Genomic DNA, 18,637 nt, shown 5'->3' with positions numbered 1-18,637 from the left:
CACCCTGCTGATAACAGGTCTGCTGGTTGATGTGGTCACCCATTTTGACAGTATGGGTCCAGTTTGTGAGCCAGTTGGCAACCCATCTTACAATGAAGGGGTTTTCATTCATTTGCTAAGTTTATTGGTAATGCCTGAATGTGGGATTGTGTTGAAAGCTTTTGCCAAGTTGAGGTATGCTGTGTGCACAGATTTGCCCTCGTCAATGGTCCTGGTCACATTTTCAAAGAAGTCCACCAGATTTAACAGGGAGGATCTGCCCTCGACAAAGCCAAATTGGGTAGGATTTGGAAGTCACCTATGTCTTTATGAGGTCCATAATGTTACATTCCACGACCTTACAGATGAAGCTGATCAGACTTATCAATCTGTAATTCCCCAGGTCTGTTGCTAGGCCACCTTTGTGGAGAGGAATAACTGTTGTTGTTCTCCATTCTGCAGGAACAAAGCATGTGGTTTGGATATGATTGAAAAGGGTACTTAACAGTGATGGTACTTCATGTTTTAGCCTACTTAGAACACAGCCTGGGATGTTGTCTGGTCCCATAGATGCTGTGTTATTTGCCTTGGACCTGCTATTCAGATATGTAGGGTGGGTGGAGAGTTTGGGGCAAGGTTTGTAGAAAGTTAGGAGGAGACAATGGAGTGAAATTTTCACCAAACCTATCCACTATCAGGTTTGCTATGTCTGTGGTGTCAGTGTGTGTGATACCGTTGGTCACTAGCTCTGCACATGCTTGGGTCCTACCTTTTAGGTTACATACGTAGCTGTAAAAGGCCTTATGGTTATCTGTTAAGAGAAAAAGTTTAAAAACATACTGCTATTTGTCTTTTTCCTGTTCTTGCAAAATGAACATGTTATTTGTTGGGATATGCCTATCAAAGATGGGCCTCATCTGTGAACAAAATGCAGCATTGCTTATGAACCTGAATGATATCTGTTTTCTGCATTTCAGAATAAAGAGATTTGGTTATAGCTCAGTGAAGCCTGGGACAAGGACGCACGGCTGAGTAAGAGTTAATTTACTAGGGCAGGCTGTGTGTCCTGGAAAATTTGAGCTACCGTTGTTGAATTGAACATTTTGTACTTCCTGAACATTCTGTACTAGCTGTGGGTTTGAGGTAATTTGTGATAAACATGTTTTTTCTATATATGTTTTTCATAGCCAACTGCCAACGGTCAGAAATGTAACAAAAAGTTGTTTTGCTTGCAGTATAAAAGTTGATCTCAGTAAACAAGTTGATCAGATCAGAGGAGATCAGATTAGTCCAGACCGGACATCTTGGCCAACATGCTGTGTAATCTGGTTAGCTGCTAATAAAGGAAAATTCATCGCCTGTGGCAGATGCGACTCGTTTGAATTTTTTCTTCTGACATTATCCTTGGCTGTACATGCTAAGCTTCTCTCAAAAGAGCCATTAGAAGATTTGACAAGTTGTCTTATTTGCCTGTTTAGGCTGAGGGGGGGGGGGTGCTTTTCCATTGTTGGTGCCTTGCCTTTGTTTTCTTGGACAGCAACTTTTTGTGTTTATTGTAAAGTTTAATGATGCTGGATGTCTACCATTGCAGATTGTTTTTACTTGGGACTCTAGCTTTGATTCTTTCTGGTATAGTTGAATTTATACACTTATGCAAGTGATTGTACAGGACTTTAGTGTAAGCTTCAGAGCAGTTACCACTTCCAGCTTGAGCGGGAGGCTTGGAATGCATTTATGCCTTCACCTAGGAGGGTACAGTTTGCCTTGGTGAAGTTTTTTTAGCCTAATTTCACCCTTTGTGAGTTCTGGTGTTAGTATCAGCTTGAAAGTGACTGTTTTGTGGTCAGATTTAACTAATGAGTGTCCAACAGTTGTGGCAATGCATCTGTTTGACATGTTAGTGAGGACCAGATCTAGAATGTTTCTTCCTCTTGTCGGGGTATGAACAATTTGTTCCAGGGCATTTGAATTGACAAAGTCAAGGAATTTTGTGTTAATGAGTTGGGGCTAGTGTAGATTTCCCAGAGTGTTCGGTAAAATTTGGATTGTCTTCAGTTTGGTTAAGTAGGCTTGTGGATGTCATGACGCATGGAGGGGGATCTATAATTGGCTACGACTTGATTGGGGTCTTACCCACCATAACCTGGACTTGGAGTAACTCCATGGAGTTGTCCAGTCTAAGCAGGTGGGAGGTGAATTTATCTCTAATATAGATAGAAACACCACCTACTTTGGTTTTCACACATTCATATGGAAGAGATTTTCATAAGCCCTAGAGTTGACAGGAATTGGAAGAGTGGTTAACTTGAAAAGCAATGTCTTTTTGACGTTCTTCCCTCAGAAAGATTTACAAGGGTGGCTGTTGCTGAGCGATTGGTTTGCTTATTGTCCATGGAGAATCACTGCCACTTAGATGGGGTTGCTCAATTCCATAACTGAATATTCTCCACTGAGCTGAAATTTCAATAAAAGTATATCCATCTTCAAGTGAACCAAATGAGGTTTGCTGGCTGAACTCTATAGTTGTTAGGGTGGCTGAAAATCATAGCTGGCATGAATTATCCATCTCTTGCAGCTTCCTGATCGCTAGGAAATAATCTTTACTTTTGGAGCAAAGATTGCTGCTGTAGTCTGGGGAATTCCAGCAGCCATACCATCTACTGACTGTTGTAGTCAATGAATCATATTATAAAGTGCCTCTGGAAACTGGCAGCTCTTGGCTTAGATGCCACAAGGTAGGCACTTTTAATAATAAGTGTGTTACTAAGTTTTCAGGATTTGTACCAACTCTTTTTATATGAAAGACAGCTTTATTATTGTCCTTTCCTTCAGGCAGTCTAAAGAGCCTCACATTTGTGCGCTGTCCTTCATTTCAAATACAGCTTGATTGGAATGGGTAGTGGATATTCTTTTTCGATCCAATAGGTCTGTCTGTGTTCTGTTTTGAGTATCTTGTTTAGCATTTGCTTCCTTTGATGTTGCTATGTCTTTCAGAACTTGCTGTACTAAAACGGACAGCAGAGCTAGGGAATCTTGCACAGGATCCTTGTTCTGGATCTCATCTATGGTTTGAGCTGTCATGCCCCATTTCTATTACCCACTACTGCCTGCAGTGTAATACAGTATAGAAGACTGTGATCAGATCACCAATTATAACTATAAATTATTATGGGTTTGGGACATGGATACCAACAAACTCACATCAAAAATAAAGCTTGAGAGGTGAACCTTGACATCCATGTAAAGAACAAATAATAAAGGGTTATGACTGGATACCTGATCACAGTTCTTTGTAGTGCATGGAGCTTTACCTGCTCCATGTACTCCCAGTGAGAGATGTATTCACACAATGTTACTGGAGGCAAAGCTCTCACATAAAAGCACTCCTAATGTCAATAAGGTTGTCAGTAGTACACAAGCTGCAGCCATCACAAACAATTCAAAGCAGACACATACACCCACATATGCTGAGGCACTTAAATGTAACCCTCCTAAACCCTAAACACCTCCTAGATGAAGTACTAGCAGCAAACACCCTTAGTAACCCCGAATCCCGAATGCACTCTTTCAAAACATCACCCACATCAGCACATACAGCCACATCTCATGGAGCCTCTACTTCTAAGCCCATAATGCAAGTCACCACACAATCCAACATTCTGGTCACTGGAGACTCCATTGTGAGACACAATTATATCCCTCTCACCAGGCTGAGTAAGGAGAAAGTCACGGTCAGTTGCTTATCGGGGGCCAGAATTCGCCACATTACACATGAACTCAGGTCATTTGACCACAAGTACCAGTATGACTCAGTCATAGTCCATGTGGGTGTAAATGACCTGAGACATACCTCCCTAGACTATATGAAGACAAACATCATGGAGTTCTCAGAATATGAGTCCCAGGCTGGTATGAGCCTAGCAATGAGCAACATTTTACCTTCTCCAAGGATGGTGCCACAATATGCACAAAAGATGACTGACTTTAATAATTGGCTTAGCTTCTGGTGTCATTCTGAGGGGGTGCAATATTTGTCAGCATGGAAAGAGATGGTCAACAGACCACACTGCATTGCCAGGGATGATCTGCACCTCTCCCCTCTAGGCTTTTGAATATTACCTAAACATTGTCCTTCTCCATAGTGCCTTTTTTAGGCAATGCTAAACCGAAAGTACTTTCGACATAGTAAATCAAAACCAAGAAAATCTAAAGGTGTCACTGCTCAGTTCTAGGAGTCTAAACAAAAAACTCCACTTCCTACAAGCTCTCTTCACCCTAGAGAATGCTAACATCTGTGCGGTCACTGAATCATGGTTTAAAGCCAAGGACAGCACACAAACAGTGCAAGGTTATAATGCCACACAGACAGGGACTAAAGGTGGAGGTGTCTCGACTTATATCAAAAATAAATATACCTCAAGGCTGGTCAAACAGGGCAAAGCAATTGAGATTCTCTACATTCAAATCACTGTAGACAAAATTCACTACCACTTCCTTGCAAGCTATAGGTGGGCCATTTACAGATCCTGGAAACTACAGACCTATAAGTCTCATTAGTCTCATATGTAAAGCCATGGAAAGAATTATAATGGAAATGATCAGTAATGACATAAGAAACCTCCAGATACTGGACCCAACCCAATCTGGTTTCATCAAGGACAGGTCATGCCTACTCAACCTGGTGGACTTCGATGAGAAGGTAAATAAAACAATGAATGAGGGCAAAATGGCTCACACTGCCTACCTTGACATGGCCAAGGCATTTGACACAATCTCCTACTTGGACATTGTTGACAAACTTAAGAGATTAGGTATAAACCCTTATGTCACCCAATAGAAAACCAGCTGGCTCACAGACAGGACCCAGGAAGTTAAAACTGGGGTGTCCACCTCTACAAAGAGGCCAGTCACAAGCAGAGTCCCTCAGGAATCAGTCCTGGGACCGCTCCTTTTTGGCATTTACTTCCCTGAAGTCAAAGCCAACATCAATGACCTCTGGCTGACTAAATTTGCAGATGATTGCAAATTAGAAGCTGTCAGTGAATCACCCACTGACACAAATTTTCTCCAGGAAGGGCTGACATAGACAAACAACTGGTGCCAGAGGCATGGACTAAAACTAAATGCCAAGAAATGCATAATATTATCATTTGGGAAGTCATCCATCTCTGGTAACTATCATATTGATAACACACCCCAAGAACTGATCCAGTAGTCAGGGACTTATAAGTAATTTAGCCTTTGACCATCACATGTCTGGAATATTGAGAAAATCATGCTATGTTGCTCAACTCAAAGGTGTGACATCTAGATCCAAGGAAGTCATTGTTCCAGTGTATTCAGCATTCATCAGACATTGAGTACAATTCCCCCTTTGGTATGTACCTAACAAGGCACATCCAACAAATGGAACGTCCACAGAGGTTCTTCACTAAAAGAATACAGGGTGTAAGTAACATGTCCTAAGCAGACCACTTCAAGACCTTATCCCTGTATTCTGTCTCGTACAGGCTGTTGATTGAAGATGTATGCCTGGCATACAAGCCATTGTCAGACCCCACTCTGATGGACCTCTTGCATATCTGCAAAACAAACACACCAGAATTACCCATTCTAGACATTTAAACCTTGCCTGTGATATAAGTAGGACCTGCTAGAGTGACAGGTATGTATCCCAGGGACTACCCCTTCTCTGGAACAGGGTCCCCATCCATGTGAAGCAGAGTTCCTCCCTAACCCAATTCAAGTGTAACTTGGACAACTGGATGGGGAACAGGAAATTCATCCCTGGTTTGCCACCTATGTCTCTAACAGTAACAGGCAGCCTATAAATGGTTCACCTCCCAGGCTCCTACTTGTAAATGTTTCACCTCCCAAGCCCCTGCTTACACTTATCAAGGGTACCAGAACTTGTCAAAGATTTGGGATGTATGGCTAGACTAAAAAAGGCCTTTGTGGTCATTAGCCTAGTAAACACCTATGAACCTATGAACCAAAGCTACTGGAAAAAAAAGAGCTAAGTGTTTTGCCAGCTTTCAAACCCATAAAGCACTTTAGGAAGCACTGTCACAAAGACAATGTAAGAGATTCTATTATGTTACAAAAAATCAGGAATGCATTAATGGCAGAGAACACAAGCAGAAATAAAACTGTTTTTATTCTGACACTGTTGTTTACTGGGAGATTTAACTGCCTCTCCGCTCGGCCATTAGACACAAATACGTAAATGGAAGAAAACCAAACCCACCCATATGGGGGGCTTCACAACCCCCAACTAAATATACCAACTCTGAGATCACACTACCATGGGGTAAAGAGTAAAGTTCAACAGGATGGCCAAGCAGTTACTTACCTGGAGTGGTTAATTGGTGTTCTGGGATGTCTGTGTTCTGGTGTTGTCTGTGTTTTCGTCTTGGTGATATGGGTTTCGGGTAAGTGGCATTTTGTTGTATATATATATATATATATATATATATATATATATACACATATATATGTATATATATATTACATATATATATATATATATATATATATATATATATATATATATATATAAATATATATATATATATATATATATATATACACACACACACACACACATATAAAAAAAAAGAGAAACAGTTCACTAGTATAACAAAACTAGGCTGTCTTCCAATAGAGGCTGGCCCCAATGTAACCACAAGTTGGGAAATTCAGTCCACAGCAATTCGTTTCGGAGTTTATTCACAGAAGGTAATACAGTTCAGGGATTAAGCGCTTTCATCTCATAGCCAGAGACTTCATCAGAATCAATACAAAAGAGCTTAAAATCATTTAAATATACCTCTCCATCTTAAGAAACACAGCTCATTGGTTGTTTATATAACAAGTTAATTGACTAGTCATCAGTTTTTAAAGCTCAAGTTCCCTATAATTTGATATATATACACACACCTTAAATTACTACATATGAATGTGCAAAGATTACAACAATAAACCCTATGTTAAAAATACTTAAAACATATTAATGAATATTAATACTTATTTATACATACATACATGTGTATTTAAAAATATATATAGTACAAGCAAAACTTACATACACATACTGAATAAAATAATTACTCACTTGATTATCTCTACCCTTTTTGGGTCTGCTGCTTTCAATTTGAGAACTGGGGTAATGGATAAATGGTCATTAAGGCCAGGATGGTGAACCGCATCCAACCTAAGTTGCCAAATCAACTCACGAAACTCTAATTTCGTTTCCCAATCACTTCCCCTCTCATTGGGTATTACTTCTTCCAGCACCCAAAACTTAGATTCCGCTTGGTGGCATACTAATTTATGCCTGTATAATGCATTGTGCTCGTTCTTCTTATTTACGCCCCTCATATGTTCATATATACGTTGCCTAAGGCATCGTTCTGTCTTGCCTATGTAGTATGCCCAGCATACTATGCAATAGGCCAGATAAACTACCCCCTTCGTGTAGCAACTAGCATATTTCTTGGCCTTCAACAAATATTTAATACCAGGAATAAATAGTTCTTTTTTGTCAGCTATATGTGTCGAAGTTCATAACACTGAAAATGTACAACATCGAGTAGTGTATCGTCCAACACGTAAATGTTATAGTGTAATTTGTTAATGTTGTGGTATCACTTTACAAAGTTGCAGTTTTTCTCTGAGGTAACATGGCGGTTGGTACACTTTGTGGCTTTGTAGTTTGTTTAATGTTGCGTATTGAAAGTTTATCAGGTAATTAGTAAATATTGGTCTTGTTAAGTGATGGATTTGTTGCTTTCATGGAAGTTAAGTTAGTGTTCTGAGAAGTGTCATGAGAAGTGAGTAGGTGAGAAATTGTTTATGTTGCCAATCTGTATGTGTTTTTAGGCCATACAGGTAAGTGATTTAGACATTATGTGTACATTCTTTATGGTGATCACAATAAAGTGGGGTTAGGAAATTAACTTTTTTCCACTGTGATGCAATCTCAGAGTTGGTATATTTAATTTATGGAGGGTGTGGGGAGCAGAGCCTCCCACATGGGTTGTCCAAGGGTAGAAACATAGCAAAAAGTGTGTTTGTTAGTTTGTTGTTGTTATAGGTGGAGGGGATGTAATTTATTTGTGCGTTGTAGTTTTCAATGTTATGGGATGGTGTGATGCAAAGTTTCAGCATTTTGTGTTTTCGATGTATATAGTTTTCAGTGTTTTGGGTTTTCAATGTTATGGTCTCAGTGTTTTGAGTTTCAGTGCTATGGCAATTCGATGTTTTGAAGTAGAACCATATTATATATATATATATATATATATATATATATATATATATATATATATATATACACACACACACACACACACACATATATATATATATATATATATATATATATATATATATATATATAGTTGGGTTCACTACATATGATCGAAAACCCATATTATCGATGCCCAGAATCCCAAGCCCACAATACCGAGAGACCAGAAACCCGAAACGGCACAATGCCAAAGCCCTGAATAGCGACAAAGTACCTTCTAGCCCTACAAAGCTGTAAGAGCCTGTGAAGACCCAATATAAAAGAGGACCGTTACCTGTGGATTCTCGTACGATGGCTGACGTAGCAAACATGTCTGATAAGCAGTATGATGCGCCAGAGCCATAGGCGAACTATATCCCAGACTCAAATCCTAGAAAGGCAAGGAGATACTCATCATTGATGGATATGTCTACCATCTGGAGAGGAAATCACACAGCAGATGTTATTGGTGCTGCAAGGGAAAGCGAAGCAGCACTGTAGAGGCAGGACGGTTATGGAATCACTCTCCGAAGGTGAGAAGTTGATCAAGTCAATGCCACACAACCATGTAGGGGACCAATTATAGGTGGAGAGGTATAGCATGTGTGGTAGTCTGAGGGAAAAGCCTGCACTGTCCAGAGATACCCCATGCCTGTTAGTGGATGATGATATGGCATCAACGTCCCTCAGCTGTGTATCTAGTCTGCCTAATAGGAAAGCAATGCTCTAACAAATCAGGCATGTACTCTGTAAATGAACATGTGAGGCGCATATACCTGATTTAACATCGGAGACCATGGATGCAAATAGATTTCCGTTACAATCAGGGAATTTGTAATAAAATGGGCTGCGGACCCAGCATCAGGTACACATGTAGTTGTGTTCAGTACCATAAGTAATGTACATGATTTGAGTGTTGCCACTATCTGGTTAATGGACGGCACATATTTCTGTAAAGGTGCTGTATGCCACCAATTATACAGCATATACGGAATAGTGAAATGCTCTGGATATAGTAAATGTGTGCCATTAATCTATTGCCTGATGTCCAAGAAGTCCTTGCATGTGTATAACATGTTGTGGCACTGTGTGTTGTACCTGTTTGCCTTGCAAAACTTTACACTGTCTCTCCAATTCATCCTATGTGATTATGAGGTTGCTGCCATAAAAAGTTTGAGACTGAACTTTAGTAACGTAACAGCTAAAGGATGCTTATTTCATTTTGGCCAGAACATCTGGCCCAAAGTTCAGCAACTTGGATTGGGCTCACTGTACAACCGTTCTCATACATTCCAATTAGCTATTAAGTTGCTAGTTGGTCTGGCCTTTTTGCAAGAAACTGAGGTTATACCAACATTTAATGCACTCAAGGATTCCTTTCCTGAGGAGGGTAAGGACATACTTAGATATTTTTCGGACAGGTATGTTTTGGGCCATTCATGGAAATTTGCAACTAGATCTACAGCTCTCACACGGTTTCCACCGCTGCTCCGTATACAATTTTGAAACATTTCAGAGCTTAACAGGCTGTTCCTACCATGAACTCAGAATTCTGTAGAGTGTAGTGAAGTGTCTCCTAGGCAACAGGGCTACAGACCTATCAGTATTGATGACGTGTTTGGCTAGGGAACAGACTCGAGTGGATGGAATACGTGAGCGGCTTGCAGCAGGATGTCCACCCTCACCAAAACAAAGGAGAGTTACTGAACTGCAGAACAAATTCCAACATATTCTGGACAATCAGGATGAGTACACCTCCATAGAGTTTATAAAGTGTATTGCCCGTTTACTAAAAATGTGATGTTTACGCTGTTGTGCCATTCTATGTGCATTAATGTCTAAAGTATTGTGTTGATGTATTACACATCTTTGCTGTTTTGTGGGGACAACTGCTGTTAAATTTGGAATTGCACAAGACTTCGTACTGTACTGTGGTGTGTGGGGCTTGGAATAATTCAATGTCATTTTCAGTTCTCCGTTACTTGAAGACTACACATCTGGGTATATTTGGACAAGATGTGTGTTGTGTGGTGATATTAGTATATGTTGTATTGCACATAGGGGGCTTGTTTTCGAGAGTTTGGGCTGTTAGTATTCAGGGCTTTGGTATTGTGCCATTTTGGGTTTCTGGTCTCGGTATTGTGGGCTCGGGATACTGGTTGTCAGCAATATGGGTTTTCGATCATATGTAGTGAACCCATATATATATATATATATATATATATATATATATATATATATATACATATATACATAGATATATACACACACACACAAACACACACACACACACACACACACACACACACACACACACACACACACACACACACAGGTACATTGCAAAACATCAATGTTCAGAATCACATTGATTTCTGTGAAAAGAAACTAAATTTTAATTTTTACATGTCTGAAACTACACTGACTGGAAAATTAAAACATATGCTTTCCTTTTATGATTGGTTAACTGAAAAAAAAAGAAAAAAACAACAATAGAAGCTTCAGATATACATCTGAATAGTAATACTTTTAGGTAAAGATTTATTGGTAAGGTAATGTGTAAGTTTGGGGCTAGGGACAGTGGCAGGGTTAGGGTTAGCAAGCATGATTAAGGATCACCTTACTTACGTTTGCTAATCCTAACCCTAACCCTGCTGCTGCCACTACTTAACCCTTTTTTACTGCCTTATCAAAAAAACCTTTCCCTAACATTACCACTACACAAGACACTCACACAAACAGTTCACATCTACTATCATACACAGAAAAACAATAAAACTATTACCTTCCCTTGTCCTTATTCTAAGTCTAACCCAGAAACATTCACACACACACACACACACACACACACACACACACACACACACACACACACACACACACACACACACACACACACACACACACACATTCCCTCCCAAATGCCAAAACTTTTAGTTTATCCAAACGTTTTGGCATTTCAAAACCCACTTAGCATAACAGCATGCACATCCCCACACAGCAAAAAAACAGTCAATGTTCTTACATTTGAAATATCCTGTGGTCGACAAGCAGTGATTTCGATTAAAATAGACTATGTAAATTCTGTCAATGAAATGCATATTCAACAAGGTTTAGTGCAACCATACACATGCGCGTGCGCACGTGCACACACATACCTACATGTGTGGGTTTGTACGTATTTATATTTACTTATACACTTAGGTCTGAAAACTGCAACAGATGGTTCAGTCAGTTGTTAAAAACTGCAGAATCTGGTTAGTCTGCAGTGATTCACATAAAGATAATTTTAACTGAAAAAATGTAAATAAGGATTCAAACTCCACATATGCTGTGGTACAGCAACACAGTTAACTGTGCCAAAACAGACATCTTTAAAGACTGCCTAGCAAAGAAAGTCGAGTCTGAAAACCAGTCATGTACTCTAATTATTAAAGGGTCAGAGAAAACTGGAGAAGGCCAGATGTACTGTCAAATAATCAAAAGAGAAAAGGAGATTAAAAGAAAAAAAAAACACCAATAATAGGAATGATTACTTTGTTTCCTTTATATACTGTCGTGTGTACATGTGGAATATCACTTGTGATGTGGCTGCAATGTGTGCGACTACTGTGGGAAAAGAAGGAAAGAGTCATTAATAGATAAAAGTTAGAAGGGGAAGAAAAGTACAAGCTTCCTATAGGGAGTGGTGCAGGAAGTCGCAGGGAGAGGGAGTCAGATAAGCATCGTTTGAAAGAAGAGACAGCATGGCTGGTAACAGAAATACTTTTAGAGAAAGAAGGTAAGATCAAGTCTTTCCAGTCTCACGCCACTGATGTGACAATGTCAACATTCTTAGAAGTCTTCCCAGTCTCACCACTGATGTTACAACATCAACATTCTTAGGCAATGCCTTATCTGTTTCAGCACAGCTACAGTGTTCCGTCCAGTGCAACTCAGGGACCGCCCCAATGACGGTTGTTTCCAGAAGCACAGAGATAAAATGGGGTGTAGAAATATTCTGAGGGTGTATATTAGTGCATTTAATGAACAGAACGGCATGTAATGTCTCTGCACAGAGGTAAGGCATGCCCGCCACCAGTGCAGTGCCACAGATGTCACATGACCAGTATACGACTGACAGGGTCCTAGACGTTGCAGTTTAATTACAAATGTGGGAGCTACATTAAGATAAAGAAACAGAAAGGTCTGTAGCTAAAATATTTTAGTGGTTTTGCATTAATGAACTGCTGAAAGCAATTTCAAAACAGGACAGGGTCTTGCACCCAGTGAAACGTCACTGGTGTCAAATGACCAGTGTCCCTTGAGCAGGGTTACACTTTTCTGATGTGTACACTGTGGGGTAGCAGAACTAAGTATAAAAAAAGAAAAAAAAATGTACGCACTGCGTCACTGATGGCTTGTAGGTAGTACTTGATTACACCTACACCAATATTAAAGAGCAGGTTTGCAGTGATGATAAAACAAACGGCAGCTTTCACTGAATAAGAAATAAAAAAAGAATTGCTCTGTGGTACCTCTTCTACTAATGCAGCAAACAGACAGAAAGGTTACACTGCAGATAAGTCAAAAAACTGTATGAGAAATTTGAGCTGATTTGGGGGAAAAAAGAATACAAGGAACATTGTAATAAGCCAGACTGCTGGCAGTGTAACAGAGGATGGTCAAAAGAAGACAAATAAACAAAAGAAGAAAGTAGACATGATTCAAAGCCTAAAGCTGTTTCAAACAGTCCCATGGACAGTGGCAGAAGATCTGCAGTAACAAATGAGGTACAGAGAACAGAGTACAGGGTCAGCAGAAGTCCAAAAACAACTCCAGGATGATTGGGACAGCGGTCAGCAGAAGTCCAAAAAACAACTCCGGGATTACTGGGACAGGGGTCAGCAGAACTTCAAAAAGCAACTACAAGATGACTGGGACATGGGTTGGCAGAAGTCCAAACAACTCCAGGATGACTGGAACAGGGGTCAGCAAAAGTCCAAAAAACAACTTCAGAATGACTGGGAGCATTCAGACCAAACTAAATGAAGGTAGAGACATGCAAAGAAGGAGACTATCAGTAGCAGAACATTAAAAGAGCATCAAATACAATGCATGGAGGAAGTCAGTGATAGTAAAACAGGCTTAGATGGAGTTAAACAGCCAGTGAGGATCAAAAATGTTGTTGCTTAAAAACAACAACTGCCCTGAATGCATTATGATGGAAAAGTCTGAGACAGCTTAACAGCTGCAGTAGCTCAAATGAAGGCAGTAAGCATGCTGTCAACAAGATATGTCTCTGTTAAACCACAAGGTAAGAGTAAGTCTGAAACTCACCCATATGATTTCTTAGCAGGAAAACCCACCCATGGGATTTCTTAACATAGATATACTTGGTGGTATTAGACCTAATTAAGTAGAGGAAGGTGGCAGCACTGTGGGAGAGTCCAGGTTGCTGACAGCCATGCCTGACTGCCCTGATTCCATGCCTGGAAAAGCAGATGAGCAGATATCATTATGGGAATGCCACACATCTAGGATGGCAATGCTTGTAAATCCGGATGAAATGGTTAAGCTGAAAACCACTTTCCGTGAATCATAAAACTGACCTTTTCTCAGAGTTGTACAACCATGGAGTTAATATATGTATTAATCCACATGGGATTTGCAGGGGACTTGCACCTTGTGAAAGCACTTTGTTTTTAGTGGCTGCCAGTGTAACCACTATGGAGTATCAGGGCATGCAATAAAAGTATCCGCATAGTCATCATGAATCCACCAGCACTACCCAATTATTAGGAATGCATGTGTAAATTTCCATGGTGCAAGGGTAGAAAAGCATCATGTTTATCACAATGTCAAGGCTTGCTGGAGATCAGGATGATGATGATGGAAGTGTTATGACGCTGGAGATTTTTTTTTTAAGTATTTGATACTGACTGTGTGCCCACCCTGAGTCAGAGAACATTTGCTGTTACTTCAGGCTTCTTTTATCATCTGAGCATCAGCATCACCCCCTTTACCCATCCCCAGAAGTACACTCAAGCAGTACTATATCCAGCTCTATGCCATGCCTCACCTCACCAGTACTGGCATGGCTAAAATCAAACAAAGCTAAGCAAAAATGTCTCTGTAGAAGTAGCAGCAGCAGTCAAGGAAGTGTGAGCGGGTGTTTTGAACAGGCACAGAAACCTTTGTCAAGCAGGCCTGAAGCAGGCAGTCCAGCGAAGGCCATACAAAAAAAATGTTTTTACTAACCTTTTGCAACATTCAAGACTAACACTGGCTTCAAATCTGCAATGAAAATGGATATGCCAAAATACTAAGTACTTCCCTAAACTATTACCATCTTACACCTGTAGAACAGTATTCACAAAAGTCAACAGGATATTGTGAAGTGATCACTGGGGACGAAGCAGACTGCATCCTCATCACTGCCCGTGGATGATCTTTCTTCCCTCCCCTTTTTTTTTGCTCCTCATTACCAATTATCGATTTTAGCCTGTGCTACTTAATACAAGATGCAGAACCAGCAGACAGGAATTGGGCAGAAGTCAGGACCAGGCAGCAATGCACATTCCTGACCTAAAAAAAAACAGAATCTGCAGAGCCGTTGAGTCCAAGGTCTCTGCACTTCTCCAGGCTTGTGATGCTGATAGGTAGTGTGTTATCACACAGACACTAAACCTAACATACTCATTACACATTCCACACTCTCTAAACGTGGTGACAAAAACTTCATCCGTGAAGATTATTAGGTGATAAACTTGCCCACACAATATACACTCATTTCAGTCACTGTGAAAGGAGGAAAGTTGCTGCAGTAAGACTTAACTATCAATGGACTTCCACCTCTGTATCACATGTGTACTGGGGAAGTCAAAACGGAGACTGCAGCTGGTGTTCTAAAGTTAGCAATTGTAACTGCAGGCCTAAAAAACAAAACTTCACAATGCCCATATAAAGCAGATGGAAAAAGCAAGTCCTTTTATCTGGATACTGAAAAGTCATTTTGATTCTGTATCTGTAACACTGCTGTGTAAAGCAATCACAAGTTCACAGCAGTGATTTTATTTTTATCAAATGTGTTATGGTGTCTAGGAGGTATAGTATGCATACCATTTTGATTCTTCATAAGTGTGATGCTTTTCTATAACACAGCACACAACACTTGGAGATCTGTCGAAATCAACAGCACATGCACAGTTCTTGAAAAAAAATATGCTGTCATTTAAGCATGGAATCAATGTGACAATCTCAAATGAGTGAGCCTTTGTTTCAGAGATAATCTTTAAAACATCAAGGAGTGACTTCTCACAATCTGAAGTGCTGCAGTGACAATTCCACATTACAGTATAAAAGGTTTTTACATTACAAAATTTAAAGACAGATTGCAACATCTACATAGCTCGCATAAATTCTCATCCAGTTTCCAGTCGCACTTCTGGTATTTCAGCAGTATGTAGGTGGATTGGACACTCTAAATTGGCCCTAGGTGTGAGTGTGTGCATGTGTGTGCTTTCTGTGGAAGGTTGGGTGCTGGGCTGGCAACTCGACACCGTAAAACTCCACTGCCAATCATGAGCGGACAGATGATCCGCTGTGGCGACCCCTAACCGGGAAAAGCCAAAAGAAGAAGATACCTAGACAGTTGCTCACTTATATGACATTGTCTTTGGTTTGGGAAGTTAACAGCGCTACCTCTGGTCATCAATTATGGATAAAAGGAGCAACAGGAAACAGTGGACAGTGCTACACTTCATGCAAGACTTGTAAGAAGCAGATGGTGGCTGGATGCCTATGTAACCTTTCAACCCTTTTACGAGAACTGTAAAATTTTACAACAGATCTTGCTAACAGTGTAGGATTCGTTTGTGTTCAGGATACAAGACAGCTCTAAACAGGGCAGGAGAGTAAATAAGGTGGTACAGAGAAATATGATGGAAGGTACAAATCAGAACTAGAAGGCATGAATATAAAGAACATGCATGAGGTAAACAGAAAAAACATGGTTCAGGTGAAGAGATGAAACAGGCAACTGTATGATTTTGATTCTGCTTAAGTGATAACTTTACTGTGCATAGCAAATGCTTCATATAAAAGGTCAAAACAGTTATAATGGGATGTTAAACACAAGTAGATTGTAAGTAGTAAAAATGTAGATTATTAGGAACAAAAACATTACAAATAAAAAGTATGATCATAAAGCATGTATCAGTAATTCAATAATGATAAACACAGTTGGGCAAGAACAGCATAAAACTGACATCCACTTCGAGTGACAGCAGCTCTTGAACAGGGCACTTCAACATCTTAAAATTTAGGAAATGCACTTGTGTCTCCTGAATGCCTCTGAATTACTCCACAGTAATGTGATATAAACAAGAAAAGTGGTGCTTCATGTCCATGGAAACTGGCCACTCAAATAACTTCTTAGTGTCACCAGTGATACTGCTGATGCATGAAGCACGGAAAACCTTAAAGCAGATATACATCCAGGACTGCTTACAGCAGAAACATGACAAATGAAGGCATGGCACTGAAAGTGGCTGGAGGAAAAGTGGACTGAGAAGGAAATTTCACAAAATGCAGGGGACACAGTGGGCAACATAAAATATAATGACCTACTTAGAAAACCGCTTAAACAAATCTGTAGTTCCACTGCAGAGGAGAGTGGTATTCGTTAGGTACTATCGCTTTGGCCGTCGTGGAAATGTTAAAGCACCACTTTCTTTGTAGTGCCAGAACTATGTTAGTATATGAATCTGGGCATAGTCAGTGGTGTACAAAATCACAGACCTTGTTAAACTGCCTCATTCACTTAGATCGTCCATCCCCAAGTTGTGTGATAAAGTACTGTGCTCCACTATCCAGTAGCTCCACTCTTCTGTACCTCCTCGAGCTTTTACATGCCTTTTCCTAGAACTGCAAGAATTGCATGATGCAGATGAAGGCTAGACACTTAGTGACCTGCTCCAACCACTTTATGTGAGTTGCAGGAGTATTCCTGAATTCTCCATTACATCTTCAATACACTATACCATCAGTAAACAACCTTCATGTGCTGCGTTTCTTCCACTGATTTCTCTACATGCTTATCTGATTTTAGAATTTTATTTGGCAATTCCCCCTCTTAAAATAATCTATAAGTTTTCTTTGATCCACAGAATTATTCGCTTTCTTGTATATTTAATTAAATCAAATTAATAAATATCATAAAAGGTTGTATATCATCTCAAAAATGCCACAACTCCAGCTTTCTTTAACAAATACTCACTTGGCCAGTCTGGTGGCATAGAGGTATAAAGACCTGACTAAAGACCAATTGACCTAACTTTAATTAGCATTTCATGCAGCTGGCAGAGTGGAAGGGGTGGGATTGGAATGCCTATTCTAGGAGGAGTGGGTAGTTGCATTTGCATTCCCTGCAGCGATGTGGGGCTACATGCCGTACTCTATCACTGATGCCTACCCCTCAAGCATCAACATGGAACCACTTTGGGAGGGATGATTTGAGGGTAGAGCATAGACAGAACCCCCCCCCTGACAGAATGGTGATGACCGAGACCCACAGGATACCTGTATGCTCTACGACTGGCCCTAGCTAATATCAGAGAAAGGTTTGGGGTGAAGACTAGCTGCAAGAACCAGTGTGGACATGAGATACTGGGTAGATGTACTATAAACTAAGCAATCAGTGCCTAAAATGTCAGAAAGTTTGTGAAGGCAGAGAAAGGAAAGGGAGACATCTTACTTAAACACAGATAGTACAGATATTTTAGTTTTCTTTTGTTTACAAAAACATATTAGAAAAAACACTGCTTGCACTTTCATAACTCCCTAGAGCAGATTAATATAAATATTTAATACAGAACACATAGGTATTATCCAGTTCATATGCTCACAGGTATTTACTAAGCATGTGATCAAAATAACCATTAAGTAACCTAACTAAATCAATACAAAATACTTGTAATTGTATTATTATTGTGTATTATTATAAGTGTATTAGTAGCCTAACAAACTAGTTAATGTACTGGCTACCCCATTCAAGGAAAGTCATATTACATACCTTAAGAGAAGAATTTGTGATTACCTGACCAGTCATCAAGACTACACTTAAAAGGGGCTAAGATGTTACACTGCTTGATATGCAATTGCTTACATATGTATCATGCCAGCTAGTTCTATTTATTTGGTGACAAAGGCTGATCTCCCTGTGGGTTTATTTACAATACTACCAGTTTTGTAGAGGTGAAAGAGGTCTAGGCTGTTTCACAGCACGAGTGGATAAACAAATACCACCACCCATGAGCCTGTATGAGTCAGTCTATTTGGTTTGCTTAAGGAGCTAAGTGCTGTAATTCTCTTACTTGAAAATCCTTAAGG

Source organism: Protopterus annectens, chromosome 12.part0 (genome assembly GCF_019279795.1).
Source record: "Protopterus annectens isolate FY-2018-M chromosome 12.part0, PAN1.0, whole genome shotgun sequence".
In the NCBI taxonomy this organism is placed as follows: Eukaryota; Metazoa; Chordata; order Ceratodontiformes; family Protopteridae; genus Protopterus; species Protopterus annectens.
The sequence above is the reverse complement of the archived record's forward strand: the minus strand, read 5'-3'. Positions refer to the sequence as shown.